The following is an 11,218-nucleotide window of genomic DNA, read 5'->3' as shown; positions in this document are numbered from 1 at the left end:
AAAATCAAATAATGCGGTGTGATTTACTCCCCCTAGCAACCGTGGAGCTCACCCCTAGCAACCAGGCTAGCCTCGGGCTGCGGTGTAATCAGCTTGAAAATATTTCAATTATTGTGTTGATTTTAGTGGATTTGAGAAGCGCTGTGTGGAGAGCCGGGCACATTCTCCCCGCGACCTGGAGAGGAAGATATTGATTTAAACAGGTGTCAGAGAGGGAAAGTGGAGTAAATTTAAATGCGACCGGAGAACGCACGCCGCCACGGAACGGGGCGGGGATGACATTTTGCGCGTTGCCTTGAACGAAAGTGACTCAACTGGACTAGAAATTTCACCTTGAAAATCATCTCGGGGCCGCGCAATCAAGCCGGCTGCCACAGAGCCCCTGGGGCCCGCCAGCCAGCAGAGAGGGGCTGGGTGGTCACAGGTGGGGTCTTTGAGGTCCTGAGGTTTCAAGGCCCCAAAGCTGCATTGTGTCTCCAAATGGCTATTAGAAAGGGTAGGGGTGGACTGGAATCTCAAAGGCCACAGGCCCAAGAGAGGTCCCTCATTTTCTCCCAGCCTCAGTAGACTGAGGTGTGAATCCAAGTAGGGGGCTCCTTTCTTTCTTTTCCTTTTTCTTTTTGATTTTTATTTAGGCATGTATGTGCCTCATGTGTGCGCAGTGTCTGTGGAGGCCAGAAGAGGGCGTCAGATCCGCTGAAGCTGGACTTGCAGGAGCCTGTGAGAAAACCAATGGGCTGCTGGGAACGGAATTCTGATCTTCTGCAAGCTCAGCCCGTCTTTGATTTTTTTTTTTCTTCTATCTTTTCCTTTTTTTGTGTGCTAGAAATGGAACCAAGGACCTCCCAGATGCTACCCTCACACTTTACCAGTGAGCCACACCCCAGCTCCTCACTGAGGGATTCTAGGCAGGGGCTCTACCACTGAGCCACACCCCAGCTCCTCACTGGGGGATTCTAGGCAGGTGCTCTACCACTGAGCCACGCCCCAGCCCCTCACTGGGGGATTCTAGGCAGGGGCTCTACCACTGAGCCACGCCCCCAGCCCCTCACTGGGGGATTCTAGGCAGGGGCTCTACCACTAAGCACCATCCCTGGCCCTTTTTACTTTTTACTTTTTACTTTGAGACAGGAGCTCACTAAGATGCACAGGCTGGCCTTGAACTCATTCTGTCATATTTTCCTGTTAGAATATCAGGCCTGCATCACCTCACCATGGCCACATTGAGCAGAGTCACACACAGGTGTGTGTGGTGAAAATAGAGTCTAGGTGTCAGTGAGGCCCAAGCTGAGCAATGAGGTCAATACCAGCTCCCACCAAGTCTAGGACCCACAGCCTGGTGATGGGACAGCCACCAGCCACAGAGAGCTAAGGGAAATAAAAGCATGACTCAAAATGCATGGGGCTTGCACCACCCACACCTCCACAGACAGGTCTGCACAGCCTCTGTATGGCTCTTGGGCCATGGACGGATGATGGCCACATGGTGGGTATGACTAGAAGAACACAGACACTCGTGGGAGTGACAATCCCTTTCCCCCCTCTTCGGAGTGCTGGAGAGGGGAGGCAAGGCTCTGAGGAGGATGGTGGATCCAACAGGGAGCATGCCACTTCCAGATGCAGGTTGGCAAGGCTGAGGTGAATGTTGGGACTTGGGGCTGGCATCTTATGCCACAGGCTGCCATGATAGACACTAAGGTACACCTGCATTTGGTGGCCAGGGTTAAAGGACAGCTCTGGGGACTGATCCCCTCACTGAGGACCCACGTATGTCCCTACTGTACCTGCCTAGCTCAGAAACTACTAGCTTAGGGAAGACACCAAGATTAGACCAAAGATGTTCTCCAGACAGGGCCCATGCCAGCACGTTGACTCAGTATCCCATTCCACATGCAGGACAGGAGAAGAGAGGATCCTTGTGTACCAGGATCTGTAGATGGTTCCCTTAAGCTAAGTGCACATAGCCCTGGAGGCCTAGATCTAGTTCCTTCCCAATGGTTAGGCTCCCCACTGGGAAGGCACAACCAGTGGCTATGGAAATGATGGGAAGAGTGGGCATCGCCACAGCTGGAACCCTGGGGCAGTGAGTCACTCTGTGGAAGGCTCCCTATAGGCTTCCTAGCATTCATGGAAAGAGTCAGCACAACCTGTCATAGTTATTTCCCTAGCCCATTACAGTCTTGCTTTCCAGACTGTAGTCTATCTCCCCAGTATATGCATTCCTCCTGTTTCAGCCCATTGTTATGAATCAATGTCCTCAGCAAGGAAGACTCAGCAAGGAAGTCGGTGGTGCTGCATGCCATTAGTCTCAGCACTCAGGAGGAAGAGACAGACAGATTTCTGAGTTCAAGGCCAGCCTGGGCTACAGAGTGACTGTCAGGGCTACACAGAGAAACCTTATCTCAAAAAACAAAAACAAACAAACAAACAAAACCTCAGCAAGTAAATGAAACTTGCAAGGCTCAGGAGGTTCCTGAAGCTCAGGAGATTTACAAGGCCCCTCCTCAGGGTTACATAAGCAGTAACAACTGCTGGAGAGAGGAGACTTACTGGCCCAGCTACAGGTAAGTCATGAGAGGATGGATGCAGCTTTTGTGTGGGTTTTTCAGTGATACAGCTGACTTTGGGTTGCCCACACTTCTGTAAGTGACCCCTTTGTTCATGCCTCTGTAAGATAACTCCAATAAGCTCACTACTTTGCTAAGTTAGGCTTAGCTGGAATTGTTTCTTTGATGTGTATCACTCAGCCTATCACCATTCCATTTCACCTATTACCTCCCTTCTCCTAAACTGGTGCAATTTTCTGCCCTTCCCCCTCTCCCCTCCCCTACACAACACACACACACACACACACATTCCACTTTATATATCTTGCACATGCTGTTTCATGTCTAGAAGGCCTCTAGAGACTCCATAGGGCATCAACTTATCATTCATCCTTTGCAAAAACACTGGCTACAGCAACTCCTATTCCTTGGCTAGTGTGGCACCTGTCCTGTGCCACTCAAGTTTCTGCCTCATGAGACATTGCTTTCGCCAGACCTAGAACTATATCTGTGACTCATGGTGATACCAGCCAGAGCTGTTGAGAACCGCACTAGTCCCTGTTCGGGCACCAAAAAATGTCACGGCCCTAGCAAAATGTTGTGGCCCAGGCTGCCCTGCGTTTGGTGGCCACTGTATCCCGGCCCAAGCTGCCGCTCTGGTCCGCGGGTCGGGGTTCAGCAAGATAGAGAGAGTGAGGACGGACTCGAAGAATGGAGACCAGACAGAGCGTGATTCAATCCCGTTTATTCTTCAGTCTCTCTTCTTCTCTCCAAGTCCCAAGTCCTAAGTTCCTAGTCCCTAGTTCCTAGTTGTACTCCCTGAAGTATCTGATTCTCTACCGTCTGCCTCTGCCTTTTATATGTCTCACTTTTAAGCCATGCCTTTTGGTCACACCTTTAATCATGCCCTTAGGTCTTGTCTCTAAATCTGATCTCTAAGTCACACTCTTAAGTCACACACCTTTAATCTCACACACCCAAGGTATCTAAACCAAGATTATCAGAGTGTGCTCAGCTGTTGTAGGCTATTGTAATCCAAGTCTCATGTCAGGGTATATGGCTCAAGATGGCTGCAAAGCTGATAGCCGCTTTCTGCTAAAAGTCGGCACCCAACACAGAGCAGAACAGAAGGTCCTCTCCCCATGTGTCCCAGGTCAGTACCAATGACCCAGGAACAGCATTTCCTCTGAGGGCACACAAGCCACATGCCACCTGGCCCAGGGTCACCTACACGTAGGAGCTGAGTCACTTCTAACTTTCCCCAGCCTCAGTTTCTTTCCCTGCGTAAGGAGCCATGGTACTCCTCCTGGGGCTGCTAGGAGAGAGTCTCAGAGGCTCCCAAGATGGGGTGAGCAGAGAGAATGGGGTACAGGTTGGGGAAGGTCCTGGCTTCATTTTCCTGGCAGAGACCACTGTCACTCTGTTAGTTAATGCCCTCATTGCTGTGACAAAAACCTCTGACAAAAAAAAAAAAAAACTTGAGGAAGAAAAGGTTTATTTTGGCTCACAGTTTGAAGGTACACAATCCATCATAGCAGGAAAGACATAATGGCAGGAGTGTAAGGCAGCTGGTCCTATTCACCTGCAATCGGGAAGCAGAAAGAGGTGAATGCTAGTGTTTAGCTCACTTGGGTCCTGTCCACATCCAGGTTAGATCTTCTCGTTTAAGCCCTGGTGGAAATGCATCCTCTTTCCTTCTAGAGGCACCCAAAAGTGAGTGTGTGTGCGTGTGTGTGTGTGTGTGTGTGTGTGTGTGTGTGTGTAGCTAGGTAAGGACACACAAGCACTTGAGGAGACCAGAGGCTTCTGACTTACTTGAGCTAGAGTTACAGGTGGTTGTAAGCAGCCTGACCTGGGTGCTGGGAATAGAACTCGAGAACAATATATGCTCTTAACAGCTGATCCATTTCTTCAGCCCCTCTGTGGGCTCCCCTGAGCCCTTCTGTGTGGCACAATCTGGGTGACCAAGAAGTTATGCATGCACAAGCCTCAGGGGAAAACCTCCTGCCAGAAGGAAGTCAAGGCTAAGGCGCTGGGCTTCCAGAGGCCAGGTGTCAAGAATCCTGGTCATATCAGCAGCTTGTTGGGGACACTTGTCTTTGGAATGTCCTGTCTGCTTGTTCCCAGAACAGAGACCCCAGATCCGGCTATGTATTTAAGAAACGTGGAAAGTTCTAGTGCTCACCAACAGGCCCAATCCAGATCTTGGAAACTCTTTGATACTGTCCCCCAGTATCCCATTCTTGTCATTTATCAGGGAACAAGGCCACCAGATCCCATAAGCTTCTCAGAGGGGGGTCTCTAACCGCATTCAAAACTCCGAAGAAGAATGCGAGGGAGAAAACCCCACCACACAAACGGGAACTCAACTATAACTAGGAATCAGCAGCTGGACAGTGATAACACACGCCTTTAATCCCAGCACTTGGGATGTCTAAGTTCGAGGCCAGCCTGGACTACAGAGTGAGTTCCAGGAGAGCCAAGGATACACAAGAAACCCTGCCTCAAAAATAAATAAATAAATAAATAAATAAATAAATAAATAGTAAATAACTGTCAGCACCGCCAGGCAGGTACAGCTCAGCCCACAGCTACAGACTCACCATCCATGCTACCCGTGGTACCATGCTGAACAGGGCTGTGGATTTACAACAAACACAGCCTCCCTAGGTTCCCTGGCTACATTAGAACAGTAATGCACTGCTTAAATGTGCGTTTTTTATTACTTTATTATAAGTAAAAAATATTGTAAAGCCTTCAGATGATTAGCCAGCTGTCTGCTGGGATGGGAGGTGGTGCTCTGAAGAAACTCCAGGCTGCCGTGGCTTTCTGGTGAAGTTGGCCCCACATACGCCAGGCCACATGTCCCTGGGCTGGGAATAGAATAATTGTGCCCATTTATCTTGCTATAGTTGAAAGTGCAAGAATCATAAAACAGCACAGTGTTGGTGGCCTTATGGGGGAGCAGGAGCAATGAGGTGGATGGAGCCCCACACATTCTATCGAGAGGGAAGAAGGCACAGCTGAGAGAGACTAGAGCACCCAGGCCACGCCCATCCCCAGCGAGGTCAATGCACAGGTGAAAAGTAACACCTGATGACCAGTATACTGGTGAATCTGAGATGGCGGTAGGTCCGCGAATGTCAGACAAATCTACGACTAACAATATCTCAGAGACGAGCAGGGCAGCACAGAGGAAAAAAAATCACCACGATTTCTCAGTCTGAAGCAAAAGTGGCACGTGAAGCCTGCAGGGCCTCATGGTATTTTTTTTTTATTATAGTAAAATATATATGCATAAAATTTGCCATCCCAACCATTTTTCAGGGGCCAACTGGCAAGAAGTATGTTTGCAATGTTGAACAACCAGGAATGTGGCATTGTTGACTTTCTTTTTTCTCAGCTGGAAAAAGAACGGGTCTTTGCACAGGCTAGGAGAGTGCTCTACCACTGAGTCACACCCCAGCCCCTCACTGGGGGATCCTAGGCAGGGGCTCTACCACTGAGCCACACCCCAGCCCCTCACTGGGGGATCCTAGGCAGGGGCTCTACCACTGAGCCACACCCCAGCCCCTCACTGGGGGATCCTAGGCAGGGGCTCTACCACTGAGGATGCCAGTGACCCAAATGCTGTCTCCTGTCTCCCAGTCAACCAATGTCATGTGAGTTATGGTCCCCCAAGATGACAAATCCCATTTTTTTTGGTCTCCCAATATCTCCCTAGCTCCTGCACACAGAAGTCACTGTATGGATCCGTCTTCTACTGAAATATGCAGGCACCCAACCTCACCAGTGTTTGGGGCTTGCTAGACTTCTGTTCCTATGTGACTTCATAGCTCTGCTCTGAGCCAAGACATTCATTTTGGTTTGTCTGAGATTTATTTATTTGCTAGGCATGGTGGCACATGGCACATACCTTTAGTCCTAGCACTTGGGAGACAGAGGCAAGAGGAGTTCTATGAGTTTGAGGTCATCTGGTCTACGTAGCAAGCTCCAGGCCTGCCAAGGCTGCATAGTGAAACCCTGTCTCAGAGAGAGATAGAGAAAAGGCGGGGGGGGGGGGGGGGGACAGAGAAGAGAGAGAGAGAGAGAGAGAGAGAGAGAGAGAATTGGTTTATTTTATTTGTATTTGCCTAAATATGTTGGTGCATAGGTGCAGATGCAGATGGGAAGGGGCACCTGCAGGAGACCTGTAGAGAAGGCCAGAAGAAGAAAACCAGCAGAGACCATTGGCTCCCTTGGCAGCAGCTATAGTTGTAGGCTACTTAACTGTGTCTGGGAATCCAACTGTGGTCTCCTGGCTAGAAAGAACACCAAGCACCCTTAACTGCTGAGCCATCTCTCTAGCACCAAGACACCCATTTTACATGCAGGAAGACTGATCCCTGAGACAGGCCTGAGGAGAGGAGAGGGCTTTAGAGAAGAAGCCCCTCAGGTCAGCCAGTGTCTTATCTGCAGCTTCAAAATTTCAAGGAGGGCTGGGGTGGCGGCGGCTTAGTCCATAAAGTATGAGGGCCTGAGTTCCGACTCCAGAGCTCACATTAAAGGGGGCATGGGATAGGGGTTTTCTAAGGGGTGGGGGAATGGGGAAAGGGGATGGCATCTGAAGTGTAAATAAAATATCTAACAATAAAAGAATAAAAGTGAGTATGATGATAGATATTTGCAATTCCAGCTCGGGGAGGTAGACGCAGGAGAATCTTTGGGGCATACCAGCCAACGCACCTAGCTGAATCCACAAGTTCCAGGCTGATGAGAGACCCTGTCTCAAAAAAACAAAAAAAACAAAAAACAAAACAAAACAAAGAAAAACTAAACAAAACAACCTAAGGTGGACAGCAGCCTAAAGAAGATGATACCTAAGGTTGACCTCTGACCTTCACACGTGTGCACACACCTGCTCACACACACAGTCCTTCAAGAACATAAACTGATGCATCTCACACACAGAGACACATTAAATTAACACACACATTTTCACACATGTACACACACATGAACACACACACACACACACACACACACACACACACACACACACACACGGCCCAGCTGGACCAGCTGAGAATGCCTGAGAGTTCATCAAGGCTGGAAAAAGGAAATTCAAACATGTCCATGTCACGGGGAGGAGAGGGGAGGGGAGAGGAGCCGAAGCTCCCTGGCCAGTCACTTTGATGTTCCGCCCATAAAACTTCTCAAATTACAAAAGAGAATCACTCTTGAGTCTTTAAGTGGCTCCGAATAAACCAACTGTCCACAGAAACAATGAAGACCCGATGCTGGCTCTCGGTAACAAGGCCGGGGAAATTGTCAGTGTTGGTGTGAATATTAAAAACTCCCCCACAGAAACACCCAGAGGTCCAACTCAGGAGAGGCGGCATGGGCACCATCACTGAGGTGCTCCTGGAAGACACAGAGGACCAGATACCCAGGAGTCTCCTGTCTGCCAGCAGGACAGGCTGGCTGCACCGGAAGTTGGGAAAGTGACAGGTCCAGGAGAGAAAGCTGCAGCTACCCATCTGTGTGCAGAGACCAGCGTCCCTGCTGCTTCAAGAGCAGAAGTCTCCACACAAGTCCCAGGACACGGTGCTCCAAGATGTGGACACATTCTTTTCATTGTGCCCTCTGTGTCAAGTACCAGCCAAGACTCTAGAGATAGACTCTTCCAGCCCCTCATCTGTCCCGACCTCAAGAGAGATGACTAGGCTTGGCTTCCTTGTCAGCTCCTGGGTACCACCATCTCTCACCCTGCTACTTTCTTTAGGTGGCCTTGGTGGTCTGATCAGGGGAGGGTGGGCTTAAAGGAGCCTGGGAGACATGCTGATCTATACTAAACGGGTGTGAAGCCGGGTGGTGGTGGCGCACACCTTTAATCCCAGCACTTGGGAGGCAGAGGCAGGCAGATTTCTGAGTTCGAGGCCAGCCTGGTCTACAGAGTGAGTTCCAGGACAGCCAGGGCTACACAGAGAAGCCCTATCTCGAAAAAAAAAAAAAAACCCACAAAAACAAAACAAACAAACAAAAAACAAAAAAAACAGGTGCGAAAAAGGCAGTCTAAAGTCTCAGGTCAACAGGAGGTCGGGAAGGAAAAGCCCCCGTGGACACCCTAGTCTGGGTAGGCCTCTAGAATCATGCATACTGTAAGGTCGTCAATTGTTCCTCTCACACATCCCTGCCCTTGTTCACTTCTGGCTACCCACTGATCTGGCTAAGGCTAGGGCACAGAAGGTAGAAGCAAAATCTCACACTGACTCTCAGAAAATCCATAGGAAGGACTAAGGATGTGAGGATATTTCTGTGGAAGAGGGATCTATACAGTGACTTCTGTGTGCAGGAGCTAGGGAGATATTAAAGACCAAAAATGGGATTTGTCATCTTGGGGGACCATAACTCACATGCCATTGGTTGACTGGGAGACAGGAGACAGCACTTTGGTCACTAGCAGTTGGCCATCCTCAATTCCTGCTCTCTTTGGGATGGTCCTCCTCTTCCCAAGAGTGTCCCTGGTGCATCCTCAGCTTGTTGGCTTTTCAAGGGTGAGTTGGACAGAACTACCCAGGCTGAATGTGGAGAAGAGTTTTTCAAAATTGTTAAAGTACTATTGAGGATGTAGCTCAAATGTAGAGTGCTTACCCAGAACCCCCCCAGTGAGGGGCTGGGGTGTGGCTCAGTGGTAGAGCCCCTGCCTAGAATCCCTCAGTGAGGGGCTGGGGTGTGACTCAGTGGTAGAGCCCCTGCCTAGAATCCCCCAGGGAGGGGCTGTGGTGTGGCTCAGTGGCAGAGTATTCTGTGGAACATTTGAAAGGACTTTGGTTTCATCTTACATACATACATACAGAGAGAGAGAGAGACAGAGAGAGACAGAGACAGAGACAGAGACAGAGACAGAGAGAGACAGAGAGAACAAGACCACCCCTGCCCAGGTATCAATACAGGGATGCTGACCAGGGCAGACAAGAAAGGTTCTGGAAGCTTCTGATAAAAACCCAGAGAATGAGTGGCTGGAGTAGCAGCCGGCTGGTGGTGTCCTCCAAGCAGCCTTCCTTGTAATTAAGAGTAAACTTTGTAGCAATGTCTCTCTTTAGCTGTTGTCTCACGGCCTCCCCATGATAAATTGTTAATGAACACCTGTTACAATACTAATGAAAGTGAGATCCTCATGTAAATAAAGAAAATTTAATAACTTAACAAGGTGGATTAAAATGCCCAGCCTCTGCTGCAGCTAATCTGGGCCAAACACCCAAGAGCTGCCTTGTAAGCAGGCGCCAGCACTAACACATACACCTCCGCGTGCTTGCCAAAATATAATTAATATTTTAAAAATTTATAAAACTGAAATCAGAGGTCTTGATTGTAACAAACAAAATATCCATCTTTAATCGGCTAACCAAAGGTCTTCTGCTCTCTCCACCCCGCCCCTGCCCCAGCTCCCTCCTCCCACCCAGTCCTTTGGAAAACATAAACCAGTATCCGGAGCAGGTGGCGAGGAAGGAAGCCCCACACCTAGATGGTAGTGAGGCACTGAGCATGCGCTGTGTAAGTTCTGGGTTGGCGGCTCAGCCCTGGTTAATACTCTCCTGGGGCGGGCCTCTCACATACATTCTCTGTTCAAGAGTCAGGCTTGGCTCTGACCTCCAGGCGTTCTTTAAACAGATCTTCCTGGTCATATATGGCCTCATAGACAACTTCTGGGACAGCAGCCACTTCCAAGGGTGGCTGAGATCTCCTGGGTTTATCACCCCATATTGGACTCAAAACTGTCAGAAAAGTCTTCAGGCTGAATGCTGGCCTGGAAAGAGATGGGCCTTAGAGTTTCGAGCTGTGGCCTCCCTGTCTTATAGTGAAGGTTGTCACTGAGGTCCAGAGAATGTTTTTGCCCTGCCTAGATTTTCAGTCCACTAGGGAGGAGAGAACTTCCACCCAAAGCAACTCCTGGACACTGATCATATGGATGAGTCTGCCGACCTTAGTCAGTCTTGCTCCACACTGGTGACCCAGGACATAAGCCATTGGCCTTGACCCTTCAACATGGGTGCCCATGGTGGTTGGACCACAGAGTGATGTGGTGGGGAAGGCTTGAAGGGTTTTGTAGGCCACTGATCACTGACCCAAGAGAAGAGAAGGCAGGCGTAACTCAGCACGTCTCCTACTGTGTGTCCAGGGGCAGGAAGACAGGCTCTTGCCTATGTCTGCCAGCTAGAAAGACAAGTGTTGACGTAAACTACAACAAGCTAGGATGTATCTCAGTGGGTAGAGTGCTTGCCTAGCCTACATGGGGCCCAGGCTTCCATTCCCAGCACTGCATAAAGTAGGCATGGTGGTCTATGCTTGTGAGTCCAGTACCTGGGAAGCAGAGGCAGAAGGATCAGGGGTTTAAGGTCACCATCAGCTTCATGGTGAATCCGGATCAACCTAGGCTTCAAAGGGAAAAACAAACAAAAAGAAATAAACAAGGGAGAAAAACTTGCAATGGATCTCATGTATCAAAACTGGATCAGAGGAGTCAGAGTCAGAAGCCAGCTGGGGAGGTGACTCATGTGAGGGACTTAGCTTGGTCCCTGAGACCCTCATGGTGGAACAGGAGAACAGACTCCCTACAGGTTGCCCACTGACCTTCACACACACACACACACACACACACACACACACATGCACACACGCGCACACACGCG

The sequence above is a fragment of the Arvicanthis niloticus genome, chromosome 24 (genome assembly GCF_011762505.2).
Source record: "Arvicanthis niloticus isolate mArvNil1 chromosome 24, mArvNil1.pat.X, whole genome shotgun sequence".
Lineage (NCBI taxonomy): Eukaryota > Metazoa > Chordata > Mammalia > Rodentia > Muridae > Arvicanthis > Arvicanthis niloticus.
The sequence above is the reverse complement of the archived record's forward strand: the minus strand, read 5'-3'. Positions refer to the sequence as shown.